The 27,430-nt window shown below is 38.3% G+C and overlaps 1 long non-coding RNA gene across 2 annotated transcripts; it reads left to right on the forward strand.

Moving 5' to 3' along the window:
- Positions 1-1,652: 1,652 nt before the first annotated feature.
- On the forward strand, positions 1,653-27,001 carry LOC116035351. Of its 2 annotated transcripts, none has more exons than XR_004898525.1 (3): positions 1,653-2,342; positions 18,633-18,711; positions 26,839-27,001. It is a non-coding gene; the product is annotated as an uncharacterized LOC116035351 (long non-coding RNA). The 2 variants fall into 2 exon arrangements; XR_004898524.1 differs by lacking the exon at positions 26,839-27,001 and adding an exon at positions 22,294-22,932.
- The last annotated feature ends 429 nt before the right edge of the window (positions 27,002-27,430 follow it).

Genomic DNA, 27,430 nt, shown 5'->3' on the forward strand with positions numbered 1-27,430 from the left:
GGGGGGGGGGATATAGAGGGGAGGCGTAAAGGAGGCGTTGTCGGAAGGAGAAGAGAGGAGGGGATTAGGGTTGGCGGTTCGCTGTCGAACCAGCATCGATACAACGGCAGCATTTGCCTAATCCCCTGGTAATGGCAGCTTAGCAGCCTCCTCGGACACACCAACACTCCCACTGCCTCCTCCTCCGTTCTGCTCCTCTCTTCTCCTTTCCTGCCCTCTTCCCTCCTCATTTACATAACATTAGAAACATTAAGGCGGCTCCAACAGGGCCCCATTATGTGCGTGTTGGTTTTGGGTCCCATTGCGTCGGCCCCAAAGCTTTGGAGAGGAGAGGAGCAGAATGAGTCAGGACATCACAGAGGCTTGTCCAGTGTTTTGTCTGCTGGAGATGGTTTGTGTGCCTCTAAAGGACTTATTGAAAAGAGAGAGAGAGAAAGAGAAAGGGAGAAAGTGTTTTTTTTTTTTCCTGAGAGAACAGAGCTAGTGATCTGCTTGCAGATGTGAGACCAAAACATCAGCTGCAACATCCTGAAAATGTGCAGGCTTAACTTCAGATAGGTGTTGTCTGTTTTTCTGATAATTAATTAGTCTGGAGTAACATAAAAAGCACCACGACAATGATGTTTCATGGACGGTTCTTGGCGCCAGAGTTGTTTTTCAGAGCTGAAGTTCAGACATCATCAAGGTGACAGAACTGATAAACAGAACTGAGCTATTCACCTAACAAAGCCACTGTTTACTCAGTCTGCCACACATGCACATCTTTATTACCATGAAACTATTCAATTTATAATTTAAGGCAGTAGCTTTTAAACCATAACATTCTAGCTTCAAGTTTGATAATAATAAATGTGATGATATATTCGGCAAAAGTTCTGCAAAATAGCTGTCTTTGAATTAAAAAAAAAGATCATAAAGCGAATAGTTGATGAATTCAATTGAATTCAACATGCTGTGATAAAAAACAGACCTATAAAATTTGTTTTCATGATTGGAAAAACAGAAATCCTATCACCAGCATACTCTGTGGCCAATTAAGATATGTGTATTATTTATACAAAATAATAATTATAAAATGATGCCAATAAGACTGAATACTAGATCATACTGTATGCCACCATATTAGAGCTATATCTGGAAATGAATAAAGGAACAACATTCTACAATGAACGATTTTATAATCCTATTTTTACTATATTTTCAGTAACAAATGATGGAGGCCTTACATAGAAAGATATGTGGCCCTCTGAGTCTAGGAGTTAGTAGCCAACATGTTTTATACTAAAAAGGCTAAATCCCCAGGTTAAACTTGGGGCAGAAAGAAGAGTTTCAGTAAAGTTGATATCTCCACATCATGTTACAGCAATAACACGTTCAGAACTATACCGTAAATAACAGAAATAGACGTATGGCTCTAACATGTGCAACAGTGTCTTTTAGTTCCCTGTTCGGCCTGTATACAGGTTGTGATGCACAACCCTAACTCTAACCCTAATATCAGCCATTTAGATCATCATAAAATTATACAAATTATACACAGTCTATTATGGTCATCAGTGAGTGAGAAAAGACATAATTCATACTGCACACATGTTCTACCCTGGATCATCAGAAAACAATTGAAAGAAAAATAGTAGCTAGGCTTTTCTACCTAATAGTGAATAAACCCTAAAATATCTTCCAAATGAGCTGTAATAGTAAATTGACAAGTTTTTTTGACAGTAGAGCTGCAGTGATTTGTAAATCTCAATTCATCTCAATTTGTTATGGTCATTTTAAAAATACTTTTTTAAAATTGATGTAATGTTATTAATTAATGCTAACTAGTAACTGGAACATAATAACATTTTAATTGTGTCTTAGATTTAAAAGGCAATAAAGCATAACACATACAAACAAATAAACTGCAGTGTCACAGTACTTACTGAAATGGTACCAAGGACCTTACATATATTTACAAAAGTGAGAAACACAGCACGCAATTAGTCATCAAACTACAAAACCATGAACCAGCAGAGAGAGAGAGAATAGCAACAGTGCTCAATGTTTCTCTGCTTTCTTTTTTTTTTATAACTTTCCCTTCTTCCTCGCTTTCATTTAGTCCCATAAAGCAGAGTTTTCAGTTGGCTTCAAAGCTCTTTGCAGAGCTCAGTTGGGGGCCTTCAAAGCCCCCTGTCTGTCGGCAGGTTTAGGCACAGAGAAAGCTTCTTGTTCTTTAAGGATTTGGCTTACAAATAACGCCCAGCCAGGGCCAAGGCAACTAGCTTGCACCCTGACAGGATAGTAGACAGACTTCTGCATTTTAGTGATGTGTTTTGGGGGCTATTCCTGCATCTATCTGAGTGAGTACCTGCTCTGTTTGGTTTTAGTCTGCTCTGTTGTGATGTTTTCTATGCTGTCCTCTTCTTAGAAAGGTTTTGTGTGCTTACAAGAAAATCTTCTTGTGAATGTCTACAGTAGCTGCAGAAGATTTTTGCTTGAGACTCAAGAAATACATCTAAAATAAGTTTCTAATTTCAAGATGTAATTTTCTTATTGCATTATTATTTCATGTTATCAATAAAACGTGTAAAAAAAAATATGACATCTGCAATACAACTAGCTGTTAATGAATTTATTAACAAAACTATCTTTGAGGTATAATAATAATCAATATTATTTTGTTACATTTTAATTTGAAATATGTAATATGTGCAGTGCATTAGCATGGGCCGGCATTTTAATTTTGAGAGCAGTGCTTGTTTGGTTTGATAGTTTGTTAGATATGAGGGTTTAAAATAAATCTCAAAGTAATTTTAATGCTTATGAGACCTTTTCCTGACGACATAACATTATGGTTTTATTTTTTACACTCTATACTCCTTAATTGATACTTGTGTAGCACTGTGATGGTAGCTGATATTCGATTTTTGAAATCATATTACTGAAATGATACATTGACACCTTAATAAGCCATGGATCCGAGTGTTTCTATCTTCTATCTTTTTATCATTCATTTCATGCTTCAAGTCTCGGTTTAATGGGAACTTACACACAAACAAAACAACAGGTTTCTGAGCTATATACCATGAAGAAGGGAGGAGACACAGACTTCCTCTGGCCAATCATTAACAGATTCAAGTTTGGTTAAGAACATTATTTTTAACAGGATGTTTTTCTGCCAGGCAAACGGGTTAATCTAACTGTTGACATTTATGCAGAAAAGAAGTAAGATACAATATATTAATTGATGTTAACTCTATGTATGCTGGACTAATTTTGCCTAGAAATTTCTTTGCAGTAATAATGTACAGTAAGTATTATTGTGGTGCATTGGCATTTAGTCGGTTAATCTGTTTTTTAAAATAGTTTTATATTACTTTGCAGGATTTGTACATTATTGTCTCTTTATGAATTTGTTGGTGATGAAAAGTTTGCAGGGGATTTTGGCAGCTAACGTTGGCAGGGATTTGTGTGTGTGTGTGTGTGTGTGTGTGTGTGTGTGTGTGTGTGTGTGTGTGTGTGTGTGTGTGTGTGTGTGTGTGTGTGTGTGTGTGTGTGTGTGTGATGCAGTCAAGTTTTAGTGGGGTTATTGCAGTGTGTTAGTGGTCTCATATCTGTGTTAGTGTACTGTGCACCATACTGTAGGGTTTAATAATGACATGAGATTGCATCCCTCCATGTTAGCATAAATGTACTGTACATATTATGACAAGCCGTCATTGTCACAGCACAATTAAACACTTGAAAGTAAAACAGATACACAAGAATCACCACTTTTCTTTATCAAAATGAGAATATGATATTGTGGACTGGCAGAAAGTGTAATGAGTGATACAGTTACTGCAAAAACCTGTACGTTTGTACTGTCACACTGCAGCAGCGCAGAATATTAGCAAGAGCAACAGGAGAAAGGATCTTAGGGATTGTCAACCTCAAATACTATTATGAATGACTTTTTTACTGGTAGTGTTCTTTAATGTTTGAGTTCAGACTCATAATGATGTGCAGACTGTGGTGAGCACTCAGTGTTAGTATAGCTTGATCTAACCTTCAACATAAGTGTCATTATTTTCTAATTGCTAACCTAATAGAATAGGCTGGTGTCTTTTGACCTGTCTCTCATGTTACCTTATTTTTTAGACCAATAGTATTCTGTAATTAACTGAAATCTAACTAGAATGTTTTACTATTAATGCATCTACCACTGATACTTTGCATATAAAATATAAACAAAACCAGTTTATGAGTGTAAACCACACCATAATCATGGACAGGAGCAGCAGGAGGCCCAGACTTCGCTGTCTCTCTTAGCATTTCAAATAATTCGTCAAGAATGAATAACTGACTATAGCTAAAAAAATAGGAATGAAAGTTACTATTTACAATATCATCATGCAAATAGAGGACAACCTGTACTGTCAGTCAGAGCTGTTAGATGGCTCTAGCCTGGCTGGGGTGATTATAAGGTCAGTTAATTTGGAATTAAAATAAAGTAGCTGCATTAACACATTGTGTAAACACAGTATGAGTTCTTTTCATAGGACATGTTGATACATACTTCTGTATTGTACTGTGGTCTTGTTGTCTTCTCTGTATTCCTTTCTCTTGTTTGGCACTGCACCTGTCCTGAAGTTCTTCACATTGTGTTTACCAGACTGCTGAGGATCACAGGATTCACAGACACTCAAGGCTTCTCTATTGCGGCTCTTATTGTTAGTCGCTTTGGATAAGGGCGACAGCTAAATGCCTAAATTGTAATTGTAAATGGTAGGCCTGCCCACGTGTTAGCTCACTAGTCACAGCACTCTTAAGAAAGCAATGCTGAGAGGCTGACGGGACGAGATCGAAACAGGCAGCCATTATAATCAGTCATTCAGCCTTTTGGAGTAGACATTCACTGTTTTTGGTTTGTTCTAAATTCAAAGGGAACCCCTGTGACCTGCTGGCTTTCAGATCAACCTAAAACCACTCCGCTCTCCCTCCCTCTCGTCTTTTCCTGCATTCCCTCATTCTCTCAAAGTATCTGTTCCTCTCCCTCAGTCCCTGCCTTTCTTTGTCTGTCTTTCTTTTTTGTATCTCATTTAGAAATACTCAATCCTCTTCTAAAGACGGACTTTTCGAAAGTTACATTGAAGTTCTTTGAAGTTATGACTTGTGGTGTGTTTTTAAGGATTCAGCAGTATCATGATCAGTCCTGATCAGTTAGTCATTGTTTAATTTAACATCATTGTTAGTGGTCACTGAATTGTTGATTAGGTTTCAATCCTTTTTTTCTATGATTATTTTTACAGTGTTAGTTTGTTGCTTCTTCCTTTTGAAGGATCCAGCTTTATAAATCTTTCCTTAAACATATTTGAATGTTGTTTGTGTTGCTTCTTTTATTTTTTTACTGCAGTGTGTAGCTTTGTTAAACACTGTGAGATGCAGCTGTGCTCACAATGTGTTCCCCTGTTCAAATTTAAATATGGACAGGGTTATGTGAGGAGAACTGTGGTAGTGTGCATTGCATGAATGCTAACCAATGAACGATGCCCAGAACTACATTCACAGTATTTTAAGTGGAGTGGTATAATCTCCCGATTTCAGGGTTTGTTGCTCAACAGATTTACATACAATTTTCACTTTATGGGATGATACAATTATTGCCATTACTGGCGCTTTTGGTCCAACTTATTCCTATTCACGGTCACGGGGTGGCAGCATGCATTGAGCAAAAGACAGGGAAACTCTCAAAACAGGTCACCAGTGCATCATATGGTGAATATGGATAGACAAACAGTCGCACTCAGGGGCAATTTAGACTCTCCGATCCCCCTGACCAGTGTATGTTTGGGCTATGGGAGAAAATCCAGGCAAACACAAGGGGGGGATCATGCAAACTCCACACTCAGACTTACTAAACTAGCTAACCACTGAGTCACACACCCTGTCCCTCTGTCACACCTTTCCTCTCAGCACTGTGCAGTTGGGGAATATTGCCAGTATGTGTCACTTCTCCAGCAAACTGGGGTTATCAGCTCTCCACTGTGCTAATCATATTTCTTTTGGCAAGTTGTTAGCTCTTGCAGGAGACAGGGAGGGGTGAGAGGAGAAGAAGATGTGGCAGAGAAACTAATTGAAACAATAGAGGGTAAAGAAGAAAGAAAGACACAGAGGAAGAGAGGGAGGATGGAGAGCGCCGCAATTAGTCAAGTTTTGCAGTGGTTTATAACTTAGACACATAGTAGAGATATGTTGTTAAAGGATAGCTGAGTCTCTCTCTCTCCCTGCCCTTCTCTCTTCTTGTCCCATCTCCCTCCCCTCCTGTCTGCGTCTCCCTCGCTACCTTTAAATAATGCAGTGGGAGAGATGGTTCTTACATACTAAGGAGGTGTCAGCAGACAGTTATAGGAACGTCAGCACCATTACACCTACCCAAATGACACATACACATGGGCACATACACACTCCTGTCATCTCTGTTTAGTGTGTAGCTAAACTCTGCAAACTGAGTTAATAATTAGATGGGCTTATACGCTTAACGTATAGCATTAAGGCACAAGAACATCAAATAAGTGGTAATGCTGAAAAACGTACTGGAAATGCCAAATTAATTCAAATTAAAAACAAGGCTATTACAGTAACATGTTTGCATTATTTGACAATTTAAATATTTATTGTTAAAATTAATTTTAGTTCTTGCCACGGATCAGTGACATTAATGTACCATAACAAGAAATTAAAATATTTCAACTTAGAAAATACACAATAAATAAAGCTGACGGGCTGACATCTTGAATACCCTATAGTGTGAAGTATATGGTTTTTTTTATATGGTGAGCATTTCACGCCACTAAATATCATAGTAAAACTATTATTATAAATATATAATATAGTATTACAAAACATAAACTGTTTATCTTTATTGGATAGGGACTGTATAATTGTCTTTGCAGATACAGGATAACGTTAATAGTTTACCATAAATCCGTTTTCAATCTGCATTTATTTCACACTTCAAAAGAAAGGTATTTAATATTTCATAGAATAAGCATTTGACAGTCAGAACACATAATAATGGCATATTCTAATACCTACACTTATACCTATCAACCATATAGCCTTACACCTTTCCTTGAGTTTCCCATGTCCTGATGCAACATAGATGGAGCCAGTCTGTAAATATCAAAATATAAGTCTAAAAATATCAAAATATAATAAACTGTAACAGCTTACAGTACTTACTGTAAGTAAAGTCGTATTTACCTGATTCAAGAGATACAAAAGCTTTTGACATGGAAAGTTACTCTCATCCAACCTGAGGAGAATTGATTGAATGAAAATGACTAACTAATTTCACCAGCAATTTATGTCAATGAGATATGTATTGTATTACAGGCTGCAAAATATTTTTTTTTCCTACTTGCAGGAATCATGACCACAGTGACAAGATATTTTAAGACAGTATGAAAAATCATTAATAATATTAGATAATGTGTGACGAGAGGGGTGAATTGCAGGAAGCAGATATGATTACATCTATGCTTTTGTTTGATTAACAAAGATGAACTCAAGAGTAATATGGTCATTTTTTTCTTTGCCTGCAGGGGGACTGTGATAAAAATGTTAATATCAGCCAAAATTTTATGTGATTTATATTATACAATTATAATATGGCTGGATGCTGCCAAATAAAATAGAACCGCTTTTGTTAATGTGTTAGAGTTATTGTCAGCCATTTATTTATACCATTATGTATCACAGTCTGTTCTGCCCATTGGCTCACCTAATACCTTCTATATAGAAACTGCATGAAGCCATAATGTAACCTTCCAGTCAGCCATGTTTAACCGATCCTGTCGTACAATACAGATTCCCTATGTTTCAGAGCCTCCCCTGGCCTCTTTCTGTTTTATTTTCACTTCCAGGAAGCTTTTTTTCTTGGCAAATATACCCAGACATTTTTTTGTCTGCCTGTCAAAACTGGATCTGTTGCTACTTCAGTAATCTCAATGTCAAATTTGTCTTAGACAAATATCTAATAATAGCCAGTGTGTTAGAAAAATGGCTCTTGCCAGGGTTTAGACGCAGAGAACTGTTTCATACTGTCACACTGTCAGGATCCCTTGAATATGGAGCTGATGAAATGGCTGCCTATAATAAAATTTGGACTCAATTTAATAAACAATAGACAACATATTGACACTGTGTTACAGTTTTGCATGCCTATTATGCATCCTCTTTGTGAAGGATGTTTAATTGCACTGTGACCTTGGAGTGACACAATGAAGAACATTAAGAAAAGCAAAGTCAGCAAAATGTAATTACATTCAGCCCCACTGCCGTAACAGTTAATTAAAGGGCAGTACTGGAATTTGTTCTGTGTTTCTGTGATTAGGCTTGGAGTGTAAATACAATGTTTCATTGTGTATGCTCATTTTAACATTACTGTAAGCACACAATGCACAAATGTTTTTTTGAATTCAATTTGTTAATGGTTCAATGTTCAGTGCATATGGGGGTATACAATGTTTGGAACACCTAACAAATCACAAATCCACGAGACAGTAATACAGCAGAGAAAATGTGGTAGAATAGATTATTATATTATTAATACTAAGGGGATATTTCCCATCATTTGAAAGGAGAATATCACCCACACGGCTTTGTACCCACAGCCTAGGCGAGGCTGCCTTTATGCATAATTCATATTTCCATATCGTCATGGTGATCATGTGCGATGAGTGTTTGCTCTCACAGCGGGGAGCTGGTTGGTGGTGGTGGTAACGCGTGTGTGTGTGTGTGTGTGTGTGTGTGTGTGTGTGTGTGTGTGTGTGTGTGTGTGTGTGTGTGTGTGCGTGCGTGTGCGTGTGCGTGTGCGTGTGCGTGTGCGTGTGTGTGTGTGCGTGTGCGTGTGTGTGGGCTGCAGGAAGAGTATGTGGGGGGAGCAAGGTGTCAGGAGGGACATAAGAGGAGTGAGGAAAGGAGAGGAAAAGTGTGACTGGTAAAAACACTGGCTCCGTATTCGCCTTAATTATCCTCCGTCTCAAAGCGGCCCATTTCCAGATTTTTCTAACTAGTTATTTTTACACAGTGGAGATAGTCAGGAGGGGTGTGGGCTTCGAAACAGCTCATAAATAGCTTGTGAATCAGATTTATACTCGCAAAGCTTCACACCTCTGCCCTGTGATCTCCCAGGATTTTTTGTCAACATATTAATCGATTGCAACCCACTGCTTTCTAATTATATCCGAAAAAATCATATAATTATTATAACGCCATTTTGAGCAAATTTTAGCTTGTAAAGCATTAGCTGTTTTAAGTATTGTGACAATAAAATCCTTCTATTATAAAACCTCTTTTATAATATTACATAAAAATACATTAATAATAAAAATGTTCTTGGTTATTACTCGAAAAAACATTTTGTAATATCACAATCACAGGCTATTGCGTCGCTAAATACACTCCTACAAACATGATGGAAAATAGGCATGCTGCAGTCTTAGACAAATGTCAATTAACAACTAAACAACAGCATTAAAGTGTTAAAAGGCAAAAAAGAACAAAGGAAGCATAAATAGTGGTGAGGCTTGACTTCCTATTTAGTTTGTGGTGTTTCCCATTGAAAGCCAGCTCATGACCTTTGTTGCACAACACACCCCTAGAATTCTCATGATTCTTGCTTCCTGACACTGTACAAAAATGCAGAAATACTGTACGAATGACACAGAAAACAACTTAAAGCATTCAGCCACCTTCACATTGACCTCCTGAGCCCTATCAACCATTAGCTTAAATACACCAAAAGATATTCTTTCTTTTTATTTCCAAATATGTAAACCTTTAGCAACGTAATTAAATGTTCAATCAAGTTTTCGAGTTTAAAGGTTTTTTTGGTCCTTGAGGTTCAAAAGGTTTTCAGGTGGAGTGTAAGCAAACAGCTGTGATGTCAGTCCCAACAGTTGATGGGCCTATGTGGGAAGGAAAAGTGAATGAACAAGTCCTCCTTTCCTCAACAACTACTGGCCAAGTGCCTTTGAGCAATGCGTTTAACCTTCAACTATTCCACCAAAGCTGTTCAGTAGCCAAGGGTACACTACTGTGCTAGATACTTTTGCTTGATAAATAAATAAGTTGTAAATAAACAGTAAAGTGTTTATCATTAGATATCATCAACATCATGAAGAAAACATGCACCCCAACACCCCTCTCCATCCTGGGTGAACTTGAATCGATCCAATTGCTGCTCTGAATCCTCTTGAGAAGCTTCCCTATACAGGTACATAAACAAACACACACACTCTCTCTCACACACACACACACACACACACACACACACACTATTGCTCAATCTTGATATACTTTCCCAGTGGACAAGATGGACTAGAATTAATTAGCCCCACCCGTTATGGACACACACACCCACACAAAAAAAGCACAAGTAAATACACACATTCACCCTTTGTGTGTGAAAGTATGTGTGCACACTGTTTATACACGAAGGAGGAGTGTGAAGTTGCTCATACTTAGTATTCCCTTGGTGTCTTACAGAAAGATATTGCAAGGCCTGTGTGTGCGTGTGTGTGTGTGTGTGTGTGTGTGTGTGTGTGTGTGTGTGTGTGTGCGTGCGTGTGCGAGCGTGTGTGTGTGTGTGTGTGTGTGTGTGCGTGTGTGTTTGTGTAGGCTGGAATTCAGAGTGGTATTGATTAAACACAGCAGGGGGTGAGAGTGTGAGCACTGCAGATAGCTCACTCACCTGCCACTCTGCAGACACACACACACACCAAATACACGCAAACACAACATCAAACTGTCCACTGGCTTCATTAAAAAGAGCCGCCTGGCTTTCGATATGACGAATAAAATAAATCAAGGAATTCTGATTCAGCTTTGAGGTACAAAATATCAAATTTGTATTGAAAATGTGTTTACGAACCATTCTCTGTCCTGCTGATGGGCAATACTGTCGTGTTTGACAGTTAAACATTGACAAAGAGCAAGTTTCCCTTCAGACAATCAATACCCAAAACAGCCAATTTGGCTATCAGTGATCTGTTAAAGGGTCCATGAGCAAGGCATTACTGTAATTGAATGCTCACTCAGCTGTTAGTCAGAAAAAAGGTGTACCTTTACCTTTGATGATTTTGATTTTAATTTTAAAGGATTACAAGGTCAATTTTGGGGCTGAGAAATATCCTCTGAAGCTTATGAATACACACACAGGTAAAATTAAGACTTTTTGTGTTTGAACAGTGAACATGCTGAAGATAAGAAAGGGCTTTTACCCAACAGCAACAGTGCACTAACCTGTAACCTCACCCAAATTTAACAGCAGCCAACCAAGCAGAGGCAAGAAGAACCACAAGTAATTGTGTATTGATTTTTGCTGCAGTGTTCTCTTTTTTGTTATCTCTTGCTATTCATTGGATGAATTAGCTAGCCACCTAGCTCGACCTTTAAAATGAATGTGACAATATGACTATGTTTTAAAACATTGTGAAATGTATGTGTCCAAGAAGGATATGTTAACATTTAGCATCTAAACACATCCCTTGTGTTTGTTGATTTAGGTTTATGATTTGATATTTTCATATAAAGAATTACCCTCAGCATAACACGTTAAACTTGTTCTATTTAGAATTAGAATTTAAATTTGGCAATTTAAAATCCACCCCAAACAGAATGGAAGATAAAAAAAAAATTCAGCATATTTCCTTACTTTTGGTAACTTTATTCTGTTACAGTGAATGTAGGTAGTACTTTTAATCACTTGACAGTCAACATTAGTGGATTTATTTCAGTGTTTGCATCCCATGTCAACACATGTTTTCCATTTGTGATGCAAAGGGATTTTAAGCCCACAAAAATACCACATCTCTTACTTGTAAGTACACCAGGAGGCTGACGTAAATGGTTCCTCTCAGTAGGGAGCTTGTATTTATGTTAAATCTGACATGACACGAACGCAGCATGTGACTTCATGTGATGAGTTGAGGAAACATGGTGGTTATATCTGTCCACCCCTGCACAGAGCACGCTTGTGATTGATTTGTTTCCTTTAAGTGTTTTAGCCACCAGTGACATCACTGTGACTTCATCATGTTAAGTTTATTGGGCTAGGTAGGTCGTAGGAGAAATAATCAATGGATTTGCAATTATATGACTATGTGTGAACCAGGTCTCTTAAAGCTGGAAGAAAGAGACCATATACTCTAACCTGTGATGTCACGGAGAAACATCTTTACCCATACCATTGATAATGAATGAGGCATCATGTTTGTGTCATCCACAGAAGTGACACTGCTACTGCTAGGACCAGTTCAGCCATAGCTTATGCACACATAAAGGGGTGGACAAAAAGTGAAACACTCACATGTTACATAAATTCTATTCCACTTACTGTGATTAACATGTTATTAACATGTTATAATTGTGATGTTAATAGCCAATCAGAATTTGATCATCTAAGCATTATTGCTGTATGCACATAAACCCCCTCTAGCTCTGTCCTCTGTCTCATGCCCTACATCCTATCTTTGCCTCACTCATTTGCTTTCTTTTCCTCTTCAGGTTTCTGTCCTCAAACACCCTCTTCGCATATGCTCTTACATACCTCTCCTCACAGCCACATGCACTAGTTTATGTGCTAAAGGCATACAGTCCATCGACTCATTGATGCCTCTGCTCCTTGATGCAAACGGTGAAATATCAAACAATTAAACAGTCCTGCCGAGGGAAAGATACATTGGTGCCATTACCTTGTTGTCATTCTGCCCCTCTCGCTGTCCTTTCTCTCCATTCCCTCTTTCTACTGATTCATTGCAAGGAATTTCTCCTTTTCTCTTTGCGACACATGAGCCATGTGAAGCTCATTTTCCATGGTTGAGGCAGGTGAGGGGGGGGATGCAAATGACAAGAGGTTGCAATTTCTCCTATTGGATTTTGGTCGCTGAGCTCAGACCCAGTGTCTGATTCTGTGGAATATGGAAAGGAGTTTTAATATGCATACTGTACATTAATCCCATGTCATGTCTTTCTCTCTGTATATCTCTAATACATTTCCACAAAATGTAGAATGTTGTTCAGCAGATATAGCTGATGGCTGGTTTTGTCAAAGTGGCCTTCGATGGACTTTTTTTCTTGACTTTGTTTATGATTATCCTGCTTACAATAATGATGGGGGGGGGGGTACAAAAATGCACTAATGCACTACAGTGATTATACTTTTTGGATTTCTACTTTTTGGATTCTACTGGATTTGTGACTCTGTTCAGAAATATCACAAGTTCAATTCTGTAGCATTTATGGAAAAGGCTGCATGTGTAGGAACATGTTTGTGTCGTTCATTGTATCTCTGTCTGTCTGTCCATATCCCTTTCTTTTTACCTCTCTCTCCATCTCTCTTTCCACACTACTGGGTTTTAATCACTGCTGTAATTGGCAACTCCCTGCTGTGCATGAGCACACACACACACACACACACACACACACACACACACACACGCACACACACACACACACACACACACACACATGCTCTGCCTAGCTGCTGCAAATCCCTCTGGCAATGTATATGTGTGTGTTGTGGGGGCAGGAGAGAGAGATATGGAGAGATAAGGATAATGAAAGAAGGAGAGTTTCAGAACTGCAGGCCAACTCACCAACTCAACAATCTGTCTGCTGTGAAGCACTGTGAGGAAGTGGAGCTGTGCAGCCAAATTGTAATTATCTAAGAGAAAAAAGACATGGCTCAAGATTTATTACAGAACAAAACATTGTGTTGGAGTTACTGGAGAACCTGATGCTGCCTCAGCTCAGTCAAAATAATAATTAGCCTTTTCATACTGAAAATATGCCACATACTGTTTATATAGGAACATATGCTTGAGGGGCTAATGAAAGAGGATGTCGGATGCTGTACAGATTGCAAAGCTTGGACTCGAATTTGCGACTTGGAGCACACCTGCAGCTGCTCTGCCCTTTGGCTATAATAACTTTATACAAGGCCTGAACAAGAGAATCTCTAAATGCAACGTTTGCGGTATAAAAAAAAATGGATGCTGTATCGACCACATCAAACTTTATTGGTCACCCAAAAACGCATCTGGATAGGTCAGTCACTTGGTAAAGTGAAAGTTAACATTAGCGCCTATATACAGTTATGAAACTTGATTAGAGTGGCGTTCGCTGAACATTTTGAAAGGATGAATAAGTGTTTGTTTGCTTGCCACACTTGTTCACATAGAGTACAGGCTTTGCCTAGCCTGACAAGCCAGACCCACATCAAGATGTTGGATCTGGGAACTCACCATTGGCAGGGTTCAATCCGAGGGGCGGGATAAACAGTTGTCTTTCAAATTCCCTCTGCACACGACAGGAAAGCACTACAACCAACCAGAGCAACGCTAGTTGATAGATTAAACTTTTGCCGTATCCGGTCGGCAAAACTCCGAACACATCTTCCTTTTTTAAGAATGACTTCAGTGCCGTTCTTTGTTCTTTTCTCTAAGAAAAGCTTCACTCCAAGTCTTCCAGAGTCGCGGCCAAAGCCGATTTCGAAAGACCGCTGTTCGCCAGCAGCAGCAGCAGCAGCAGCTATCGTCTTTGTTTTCAAGTAGCAGGGAATTCATGCGGAACCGTTGCAACTCTGCCGTCATTATGTTAAGCCCGCCCACCGACTCTATACACGATGTGATTGGCCTGACTAGAGTTTGGTTTTTCCAGCTCGCAAGCCAACGGAGAGTTGCTAGACTGACCCTGGCTGCAAATTACATTTGCTGCCGCTAGGGTGCGTCTAGATTTCTAGGCTAGGCTTTGCCTAGTCTATAAAAAATTGGGTAACTTAAGCATCCACGTTTCTTTGTCACTATCTGCTGGCTAACATTAAACCAAGAGGAAGACCACGTTAATTATTATTGACTACAGGCAGTTTACAGGTTTATTGCTGACCACCTAACATAACACTTTTATTGATCCCGCAAGGGATATACAGTACTGTGCAAAAGTTTTAGGCAGGTATGAAAAAATGCTGTAAACTAAGAATGCTTTCAAAAATGGAAGTGTTAATAGTTTATTTTCATCAATTAACAAAATGCAGTGAATGAACAGAAGAGAAATCTAAATCAAATCAATATTTGGTGTGACCACCTTTTGCCTTCAAGACAGCATCAATTCTTCTAGGTACACTTGCACAAAGTTTATGAAGGAACTCGGCTGGTAGGTTGTTCCAAACATCTTGGAGAACTAACCACAGATCTTCTGTGGATGTAGGCTTCCTCAAATCCTTCTGTCTCTTCATGTAATCCCAAACAGACTCCATGATGCTGAGATCAGGGCTCTGTGGGGGCCATGCCATCACTTCCAGGACTTCTTGTTCTTCTTTACGCTGAAGATAGTTCTTAATGACCTTGGCTGTATGTTTGGGCTCGTTGTCCTGCTGCAGAATAAATTTGGGGCCAATCATACGCCTCCCTGATGGTATTGCATGACGGATAAGTATCTGCCTGTATTTCTCAGCATTGAGGACACCATTAATCCTGACCAAATCTCCAACTCCATTTGCAGAAATGCAGCCCCAAACTTGCAAGGAACCTCCACCATGCTTCACTGTGGCCTGCAGACACTCATTATTGTATCGCTCTCCAGCCCTTCAGCGAACAACCTGCCTTATGCTACAGCCAAATATTTCAAATTTTGACCATTTTGATCAGTCCAGAGCACCTGCTGCCATTTTTCTGCACCCCAGTTCCTATGTTTTCGTGCATAGTTGAGTCACTTGGCCTTGTTTCTATGTCGGAGGTATGGCTTTTTGGCTGCAACTCTTCCATGAAGACCACTTCTGGCCAGACTTCTACGGACAGTAGATGGGTGTACCTGAGTCCCACTGGTTTCTGCCAGTTCTGAGCTGATGGCACTGCTGGACATCTTCCCATTTCAAAGGGAAATAAGCTTGATGTGTTTTTCATCTGCTGCACTAAGTTTCCTTAGCCGACCACTGCGTCTACGATCCTCAACGTACCCTGACTTTTTGCAAGTGTACCTATAAGAATTGATGCTGGTTTGAAGGCAAAGGGTAGTAACACCAAATATTGATGTGATTTAGATGTTTTTTTGGTTGCTCACTTTGCATTTTGCAAATTGATAAAAATAAACAATCGTTATTTATATTTTTGAAAGCATTCTTAGTTTACAGCATTTTTTCCACACCTGCCTAAGACTTTTGCACAGTACTGTACATGCACTTATGGAGACATGTCAGAGTTCAGTGTCTTGCTCAAGGGCACCTTGGCAGTCACAGTGCCCAGGAGGTAAACTGGCCAAACCAAGCCGAGTCCCTACAGACTGAGCTACTGCCTGTAACCTAACTGTTTTAGGTTACAGTTATTATTGCATGCCTAATAATATTAGCAATATTTCCTGTTACCCAGAGTATTGTCTGTATATCCATTTTTAGCCACCCTCTCTATATTCTCTCAGAACCCTATGGTTCCAGATGGGGTTTGATATGTTAGCTATATCATCCAGTTCTTAGTACCATAATTAGCAACCGAATCAATTTTCCATGTTGTTCATCTACAAGTTTACTGAACTCAACAAAGCAGAGGGACAGAGCAGCATTGGTTCTTTCTTCCTAACTCAGACACGAGGTGTCCAGGTATACAGCCAGGGAAATCCTAGACTAAAGGCCATTGTTGAATCCATAAAGGAAAGCTTTCATTGTCTGTTCTTTTCATATTGCATTGTAATAGCCTGTCTAAAATGTTCATATACCAAACAACTAATCAATGCTGATACTGTATGCTAATAGATTCATGAGTGATGATAATACAGTACATGCTTTGAATTACTTAGTTATGCAGTGTTCTAAGCAGACCGAATGGCATGCAGCATATATAATGCTCATTACAACCATAAGAGACTTGTGACCAGATCCTTGAGTAAATACTTTACTGAGGGCAGACAGAGTGTGTCCTATTAGTTTATTTGCACCAAGTAAAACTTTCAACATTGGAGCACTTACAAGTCAGTTCAAGTTTACACTTTTAGCCTTAGTGGACATGAGGTTAAAAATATCCTTGTGGATATAGACAAGTAGTCCCTTTTACACTCCAGTTTTTTTTTAATCTAAAGTGCTGCAGTTATACATATTAATAAGTCAACTTTCCATCAAGTGATCATATTACTAAATTTGCATTCTGAATAATAGCAATATACTGTTTATTGATCTCAATTGATGATTTTTGTGATTAGGCAATTCCAGATTTTCTTCTAGCAGAGGGGCCTGTTATGGGCTCACTGTGACCCACCATGGCTCTTGAAGAATGGCTGAATTGATTTACACAATAGTGTTTTTCTTTTTACATAGAGTTCTGTTGTGTCTTATGTTTTTGTACAAAATATGGTTAACTGTCTGTAGTAAGTAATGCTACAGGAAATACACATTTGAAGTCAGCTTGCAGTGCCAGCTGTCAAATTTAGAGGGGAAATTGAAAGATTACATGAGAAATGTTAGTTTAAAAGGTTATTGTATATATTATATAAACATACCCCAATTAATTATTATTCAATGTCATCACAAATGCCAGGTGCCTGTGACAATCAAAGAGTCAAACTACACATGTAGAGAGAAAAAACAACTTGCTTTTCAACATTTTTACTTAATTTTGTACTAACATGTACTACAGGGGTGATCACAATAACAGGAACACCTGTACAATATTCCATAATTTAATCCAATGCATTCCAAAAAAAAACCCTAGCCTGTAAATATTATGAAATTCTTTTCTGTTGAGGCTGTGTCAGAGAGGCCTTAATTAGTGATTTTTGTTGGCAGTTTGTTGCCAATTAATTCATTGTGTTGAGACTTAATACACAGAATGGCAACACAAGCTAAAGTACAGCAGAAGACATACGCAGTGAAAGGTTTTCACTTTCACTCAGAAAGAATGTGTCTCATCAAAAAAGAGTTTGTTGAATTTGTGCTGAATATATTGAGGCTTATTGGACCAGCAGTTGCCTAACAAATCCTTCACTGTGAGAACTATTTGACAATGGCTATGCTAAACCCAATGCTAAAGAATCCCGACTTTATGGTTATCATGGCACATTGGTCGCAAAAAGGAAAGTTTCATGCTTTGTGTGCGTGTTTGTGCGTGTGTGTGTGTGTGTGTGTGTGTGTGTGTGTGTGTGTGTGTGTGTGTGTGTGTGTGTGTGTGTGTGTGTGTGTGTGTGTGTCTTTTATGTGGGTCACCCCACCATGTCTAATGGCCCCTTGCTGTGTGCAGCGTCCTGCGCTGAGCTGCTCCCTGCTGTCACACTCACACACAAAAACAAACGCATACACGCAGTGGGGGAGATATTGGGATGTCCCTCACCCTAATACCCTCCACAATACACCACCACTGCATCTGTTGCTCCTGTTCTCAAAGTTGAAAGTTGATCAGTGAAGTGCTAGCATGGCTCTGCTCTCTCTTTTTTAGATTTTGTTCTCTTTCCTCATCACCTGCTCTCTCTCTCTGTCTAATTTGTATTACTACTTACTGACTATTTTTTTATCATTTTTCTCTGCATTTAGGTTTTTGTTTCTATATTTTACTCAAAGTTGACTTGGATGGAATTTTAAGGATTAGCTGATGACCCATTATTTGTGTTTTGTTTGTGTAAAACAGAAGTGAAGGCTTGGCCCTCTGCAGGCCTCCATCATACAGACACAGTGTCTGGCAAAGTGCTAGCATTGGCCTCAAACAGGTGAGCATCTGCATCATACACATTTAAAACACTACTGTGACTTGTGTTTTGTATATTTCTCTTAGGATTCAGGTTTTTAATGCATCAATTGGTACATTATAGGACAATCATTTGGTATATTTGATTTGATGTGTGTCAAATACAATGCTGCTGGATGAGAAACGTATCAGTACTTTATCATGAAACAGCTTGTTAGCATTGCTAACACCAAGCTAACCAATGAAATAATGGTATCACTATGTCTTATAGAAACAACTGCATGCAGCCAGCTTATGCCTTTTATTGTAATGGTATAGGTACAGTATGTTTGATTAATAGTATTACTATTACTAATTGGGTGAAGAGAGGTTTTATGGACATGTCTAAATGTATTCTGCCTGAATGTGTGTTGTTTCCCTACAAAGATGCCAGTGTTTTAGTTTCCTCTGTGTGTCTGTCTAGGCAGTAACCAGACAGTAGGGAAGAAAAAGATTGTCATTAAAATTCTAGCACTGCAATTTAATTTTCAACCGGCATTGTTGAATAGTTTGAGGAGAGGAGAGCAGAGGATTACTACTAAACACACATGAGCATATCAGGAAAATGGATGAAGCTGACATACATGCAAATACAATAGAGTGAACATTTATCTAGACAAACTTGCTGCATGCGCAAAAGTAAAAGTGCATGAAACATCTGTACATGTTCTCACAGACACATGCTCCAAAACATAGCATGCATATTTACTTTGATCCATAAAGCAAGGAAACACACATACACACACAGACTAAATCTCAGCCACAGAGAAGCCAGCTACGTCAGTATATTTTCACACTGCAGTAGTGTCTCTTTGTCTGCCTGTCGGCCAGCCTGCTGTAAGATGGAGGGCGAGAAATATGCTTTTAGCGGACGGCTTCGTAAGACAGAAGACATGGCTTTGTCATTTTTGTTTCTATACGGCATTGTTGTAGTATTTGTGTTCTGTCACACCATTATTTTAGTTTGGCGTTTGGTGTTGTTGTGTGTGTATGTCTGATTATTTGTACACTAGTTAGGAGGGCGTATGTATGTGTGTGCATGTCGAACAATGCATTGATTACATGTACTAGTTCTGCATTTCACAATTATGTATGCTTAGTATGTGTGCCGCCTGTCCATATTAGTCCACACAAACATGCTAACACATACCTGGTGTGTGTTAAATTATTTGTGTGTACATGAGTGGGGGATGGCGACCTTCTGTCCACCTGTCCACGGCATCAGCTGTTGTTTGTGTAGCCACACACACACACACACACACACACACACACACACACACAAACACACATACACACACATACACACACTGAGAAAGAGAGAGAGAGAGAGAGAGAGAGAGAGAGAGAGAGAGAGAGAGCAGGGGTAATTTGTTCCAATTCAGTCCTTGTTGCAAAGGAGAACTGCAAGAGCCTGGCAGTTGCTATGTAGATAGCACACACAGAGACACACACACACACACACACACACACACAAACACACACACACACACACACACACACAAACACACACACACACACACACACATACCAACAACACAAGATTACAATATAATGCATCCCAGTGCCACGGCCCTGCAGCAACACATGCCACCTTTGTAAAGCTTACAGTATGATGTGAAATTTCATTTGTGACTGTTTGATTCAGCTCTTTGCTAATTTTGTATTTTTTTGTACAGTGAGGTGTCATAGCAGCTATCCATCATCACTGTGGGGTGCTTGTTTATAATTGAGCATATAAAAGTAAACTTTTATTCAAAACTGTCATTAGTTTGTGTCATCAGTTGCGCTCTGTCATTTTCATTTTAAAGATAGCCTCCACTACTTGACCCACATCAGCAATGTCATAGCACTGTAAGATGCAAATACAATAAGTACTTTCCCCACAAACCCCACTCTTAAACCAGCACAGCAGTAAAAGTGGGTAATACATGCATTTTTACCCAGCAGCCCTACAGTCATTTTTTTGCATGCACTGCCTAAAGAGAAAGCCACTACAAGGGAAATGCATCGATATGTAACACACATGGGCACAAAATAAAACCCCAGAAATGCATGGCCCAGCTGAGAAAGACACAGATCCATAGAGAATGATTCAGATGTATAGAAGGCCTCAGTGAGAGAAGGTTTGCCATTGTGTGATAAACACAAACACAGATGCATTTAGGCTTTGATTTCAGGTTGCTTTTCACTGGTCGCAGTGGGAGCTGTCCTAAAGAAACAACCTTCACACTCTCTCCCTCTCTCTCTCTCTCTCACACACACACACACACACACACACACACCATGGACCGGACTGATAGGATTAGAAACTGGCGCTATAGTCACTCTCTCTTTCTCTTTTTCTTCCTCTCTCACCCCCTCTCTCTGCCAAGCCTTGATTATTCACAAGGTTAGTTCCTTGCCTATAGCAGTAGCAGACACAGGTTCATTATCTCTCCACCTCTTTTCCTCTCCCTCTCACTCTGTGTCTTTCTTGCAGTATGTTAATGCACGATGATTGAGTGAAAGGGCTTGACTCGAGCAAAAACTAAATTTACAGGCTCACAAAAGATCCACTGAAACACAGTGTGGCTGAAATGCTACGTGTCAAATCTTGTTTGCATTTTTCATTTTACAGATCAAGCTAAAATAGAGCTCTTTGTCAATACAATTTTCAATTATCTGTATTGTGTTTCTGTTTCTGCAACCTTACCTTATTTTCCATTAGAATTGGATTTCCATGCCTAAACGCTTAATCACGCTTTTGATGTAATAATTAGGGAATTCAATTGAGGAGGAAGAGAATTATTTTAATGTTAAAATAATTAAAACATGTATATCTATCTATTTATCTATCTATCTATCTATCTATCTACCTAAAACACATTTTTATATTTTACTTTATGTTATCAATGGTCTGGGTTGGCTCCAGATCCACAGAATATTATTAATGCATTTGAGGATCGATGTCAGTTGTCAAGTATCTTAATAAAAACACAGCAGAACTGAAGAAGGCGGGTTTTGTAAACTACTGATGACAAGTATGGTGGAGGATATCAGTGCTGCTGCAGCAGGCTTCAAAAGGTAGCCGTCGGCCAGTCCTCCACTGTCACAGAGGAGCTGTTGTTATAAAACCTCCACCAGTAGCTCAGATTAAAAAAATACAGCATACAAGGAATAATTTTGGTCAAATTTAAAAAAAGAAAAAATTGAAAACACATTTGCTTGTGAGAGTCATTGTCCTTCATTTCGTAACAGATATTCTAACTACTGAACCTTTATTTATTTTGTTCCTCATTTGTTGTCAGGATATGGAAAGAGTGTTAGTTTTTCCCTCTGTCTTTGGACAATGAGGAGAGTGTGAGTGTAGTGTTGACACATGTTAGTGCTGGCTGATTAGTCGACACATAAAGGAACACGCAGCTCCTCCATCACTATTCAGCCATTTTGTATCCCTGTCTGTCACACTGGTGGAGTGTGTGTGTATGTGTGTGTGTGTGTGTGTGTGTGTGTGTGTGTGTGTGTGTGTGTGTGTGTGTGTGTGTGTGTGTGTGTGTGTGTGTGTGTGTGCAAGGCTTTTGTTAAGGTAATGCGGAGGAGAGAGAGAAAGAGCGAGGGAGAAGACACCGTGAAACATTACACAGACCACAGCCGATTTCCGATGACCCAGCGATGCTTTTTTCCTTTAATGTCTGCACATCGGAATCGTACAATTTCACCTCAAAAGTCTTGATTTTATAATAGCAGGGAAACACATGAAATAAACAATTTTAATGATAAATTGATAGTGAGGTGTTGTGTAGGTCTGTTGTCTATTGTGTCTTAAGTGGATTAACAGAGCGGTCAGTGAGACAGACAGCCAAAGTGGCAACCATAACTATTGTTTACAAGCTTGTGTCTCCTCTGTCACTTCAAATTTTCAATTTTAATTTCTTAGACTTTCCCACATTAGCGGGGGTGGAGTTAGTGCAAAATTGTTGTATACTTTTTTTATAGAAGCATGAAAGTTGACACAGTCACATCTCACAAATTTACGGACATTGTATACATTTGTAGCGTCCTTAATATTGCTGCATGTGGTCTGATGGGATTCTATAGATTTTATTGTAATCTACTATTATTTCAACGTAGTTTTATAACAGATACAATGCTAATGCATAATATAAAATTCAGGATTTCTGATTCTGGTCTCTACATGCCATGCAGCATGCAAAAAAAAGAACTGAAAGCCTCTGGACCTCTCTGCATTTTATATTTTGAAATGAAATTATTATTGTAAAATGTTACAGTGAAATCTCACTTCACAATGTTTGTTTTGTTATATTTTGAATATTCACATACCATAATACTTCACTATCTCTATTTAATAAACACATTTCCAGTTCCATGTACAATATTGCTCGAATGTGTCATTTTAGCATTATTTTTTCATTATATAGGAAGGTATGTAAACACATAGATATTTGTCATAATGTTCAAGGTGAAGTCATTTAGTCATCCATCACAGACACAAAACTATTAGTTCTTAGAAATAAACTCTGCGATAACAACAGTTTATTGATATCAACATAGTTTAATTTAGATTAAAATATAACTAAATGTCATGAAAAAAATAATCATTTCTATTAACAAATAAATATGGCACTACAAAAATCCTTTTCAGAACATGATTAATATTTTACAGAACTTGTTAAAAACAGCAGACCATAATATTCAAATCTGTTGCAACATTGAAATGTGTGTAATGTAAATACCTCAGAAGATACTAACAAACATAGGGTTGATCATAATTATTAGCTTTATTTGGTGTATACACCAAAATGTTCTAGATAATAGACTATTAGCATTATATACTTACAGTGTATGTTTGAACCATATACAACCTTATTTAGTTAAATAATAATAATAATAATAATAATAATAATAATAATAATAATATTATTATTATTATTATTATTATTATTATTATTATTATTAAATAGTAATAGTGATGCTTATTATCAATTTTAGATTAGCATAATTAATTAACTCACTGATTGTTTTTACAAGAATAGAGAGAATAAAAAATAAATAAATTGTAACTAATAAGTAGACATTACGTGTTTGAACAGCATAGCTCCCCCTCTGGCTTTTAGGTGGCTTAACATCTTTAATACACCTCATTTGATGGATCCAGTTTGTGTGCAAAGTCAAATGAATGTTGGGATGGTAAAGTGTGTGGTTCATCCTTTTTTTTCAATTTGGGCTCCAGTCTTGCTTTTAGAATGTAATGCAGAAGAGTCTTATTTCAGCTGCACAGCATATAATTAGTATTTATTTATTTAATATAGTATGTTGCTCTTTCCTCAAGGCCATTTTGTTCTTGTTGACATAATCACATTATTTCCTCGAAAATCAAGCACTGAGCAATCATCTAAAACATTATCTGATAACATGATTTTCATTTTGTGTACTACTGTATATATCAAGAGCCAGAAAGACATATGTTGACGCGAATTGTAATGAAAATACATATATTCCTCAGCTTTATATCATACTATTCATAGCGATCAAAATTAAAATCATGTTAAGTGAAGCTTCTTTCATATTTATCGTCATGCTGCATATTTCTTATCTCTACAGATAAAAAATACTCACATCTTTCAGATACATTATCATGCTGCGTATGTCTTATATGTATACACTTAACCTTGCCTACAATAGACCAAAATGATAAGATTTCTATAGTTTCTTAAGTGCTGATGGTGTGATTTACCTTCAAGGCCTTGAAATTACAGGCAAGGATGTTTTATTCTTCTTATTTCTCTGTAATTCTTTTGAAAATGATTTCAATAGACACAAGCTGCTGCAGGTTGTGTGTTACTGCGTGTGGTGGCCTGTACATTTGTCGAATGTGTGTGTTGTCCAAATATATTTGTGTGTTTAGTATTAGGAAAGATTATGTGCAGCGTTGGAAATTACAATAGGTCTGTTCTATCATTAACAAAATAATTAAATGGGTGATGGTTTTCTGCAGTTATGTTATGAAAATTCAAGCTTCATTGCACATTTCAGTGTCACACTCAGGAGTCAGATTTAAAGGGGAGTTTCACTGATTATTAATACCCTTTATATTTTGTCCTTGCATGCTCATTAGATTTTGGAATCAATTTAGATTTATGGTGCCTGCCTAAGTCAGAAGATATATAATATCGTCCACCTCCCCACTGGTGGCTTTCTTGCCTTCTGATCAAGGAATATAATTAAGGAATATAAACAGCACCCAGCTTTTGTTTGTTTTGCAAAAGCACTGAACGAGTTGTAGAATAGAAGATTAGGGTGAAGGTGAGGTGCACGAAGTCTATGACAGCATTAAAAGGGACTGCTTGTTAAGCCAAATTACCTTTTAACATTTAAAAGGAGCGTCTTCTCCTCACCATTGAATCCATCTACTCCATTCAGTCCTGTTAGCTTTGATTGAGGCCTATGTTATGAGCCGCTATTCATGTCCAACCGTCTATGTAAACAGAAGAGTGTTGTCATGACTGTGTGTGTGTGTGTGTGTGTGTGTGTGTGTGTGTGTGTGTGTGCGTGTGCAGCAGCCTTTTAAACGGAGGTTTAGCGTCCACAATACTCCTTTTTCTGTTGTCTATTTTTCACTCTTTCTTTTTTAGTCCATGTCATACATTCTACGTATAGTGAACACACACACACACACACGCACACACACACAGTCACTTAGACCTTTGGAGGATCAGTCATGCTAGAGGTCGTCTATGGGCCGACTTGACATTGTTGTTTATAAGCTGCTTTGGAGCAAGAGGAGAAGTTTAAAGGACAATTTCAAATAGTTGTACAAGAAAAGGCATTCTCACATATAGCTCAGTGTCAGTGAACCAGGCTTTGTACGGAAGGGGGAGGGCGTCAATTCATTCTCGGTTCGACCCTTTCCGAATGTGAATAGAGACTGCAATTGATTTGCTAATGATAGAGTATTCACTCTTAATAAGATGGATACAACAACCCTGTCCTTCACAATATTGGAATGTTTGGAGGAAAATTGGCTTCTTAAATTGATTAAACTGAAGATGAACTGGAGCCAGCCGTGCAGGATGTTTTATGCTGCGGAAAGATGATTTGAGATAAATGTGATATAGCTGTTTATGTCAGTTTCGTTGCTTGAAATAGTTGAGGTTAACCAAATTGTGATTATTGAGTGAGTTGAAATGTATGCTCAATCACTTATTAAATTAATCTGAATGTAATCAGTGCTCTCGGGAGGCGCTCCCACGTCTCAGTGGAGGATGCCTGGCTTAGACTGCCAATATCAGTGTCATCTTTTGATACGATGTACAATTTAAATCATATTGTATTATTTTTTATATTTTTTCATTATTGTATTATTATTCTACAGTAGTGTGTGGTTGTATTTTTTAAGGGAATTTTTATTCCCAGCTCATATTCTTTTTCTTTTGTTGAAAACAAAAAAAATTTCAAGATATATAATATTGCTTGAGTTATCAGATTAAAGTGGTCGAATAATTTTAATTAGTGATTTTTTTCTTTAACTCATACATAAACAAGACACTTAATGATTATATCTTTCCAGACATCAACAGCTGCTGTAACATGCATCATTTCATCATTGCATTAATGCAATCTATCCAAACTAAACCATATCTGCTATATCATGAAAAATCACTCATTTGAAATTGCACTCCCCCTGCTATTTCCCATCACACTAACATTTGCACTCTGGCTTGTTAAAAAGTATTTCTTAGTTCATAATGGCATGACAATAATAATAGTAATTTGGGACTTGCTATGTGACACAAATGGCATATAAATCCAGATGTGACTGGCTGTAATGAGCAGCTGTTGAAGATAATCCAGTTGATAAAGGACTTTTAGAAGCTTTAAACCCTTCAGCTCCAGTATCTCTGCATGTGGAGTTTAATTTGAACATGGCATCATGAGATGTAATGAAATATCAGGGAGCGGTGTGGTAGCTTAGTGTACCAGCCACATATTCACAGTGTCACGTTGATTGAAATCCAGGGCATGGCCTTCCTCTCCCTCTGCCGATCTTGTATTTAATAAAACAGAAAAATGACAAACGACAAACACAATCTGTGTTTTTCTTTGTCCATAGGCTTGCTGTGCTGGTCGCCATGCCGTTGCTTTGCAGTAATGGTGTTATGGATACACGGCGAGAAATCTCAGCATGATTTTTACATGTAGATCTCAATGCTAACACATCACACGGGTGTACTGGGTAACTGTGAATAGCTGTCAATGGCTTTCAGCTGTTTCTGTCTTCCAGACCCTCAGTTGCTGTGTGTTGCCTCTCTGTCTGTGCATGATAGAGTGCGGGATGGAGGACTTTTACCATGGCAACCACTAATGCAGTATAGATGCAGGGACTGAGCCTTGGCTATGGTTGTACTAATACAGGATTCATGGAAGGCAAGTGAAATGTTATCTGGGTTGTTGTTTTAAATGAGCAAGTAGTGCTTTTGATGTCTTGTGTGGTCAACACTAAATCCTACTTGGCTCTGCTGTGGAAATGAGATCCCCTGTATATGTTCAGCACCACAGCATCCTTTCTGTTCACTTTCCTTTCAGCAGTTTGTAAATGACAAAAGAATCTCTTCACAACATGGTTTGCCATATTGCATTATAGCACCACCACTTTATTTTTTATGTCAGCTCTGCCAATATTGTCAAGTGTCTCCTTCACATTG

The sequence above is a fragment of the Sander lucioperca genome, chromosome 10 (assembly GCF_008315115.2).
Source record: "Sander lucioperca isolate FBNREF2018 chromosome 10, SLUC_FBN_1.2, whole genome shotgun sequence".
In the NCBI taxonomy this organism is placed as follows: Eukaryota; Metazoa; Chordata; class Actinopteri; order Perciformes; family Percidae; genus Sander; species Sander lucioperca.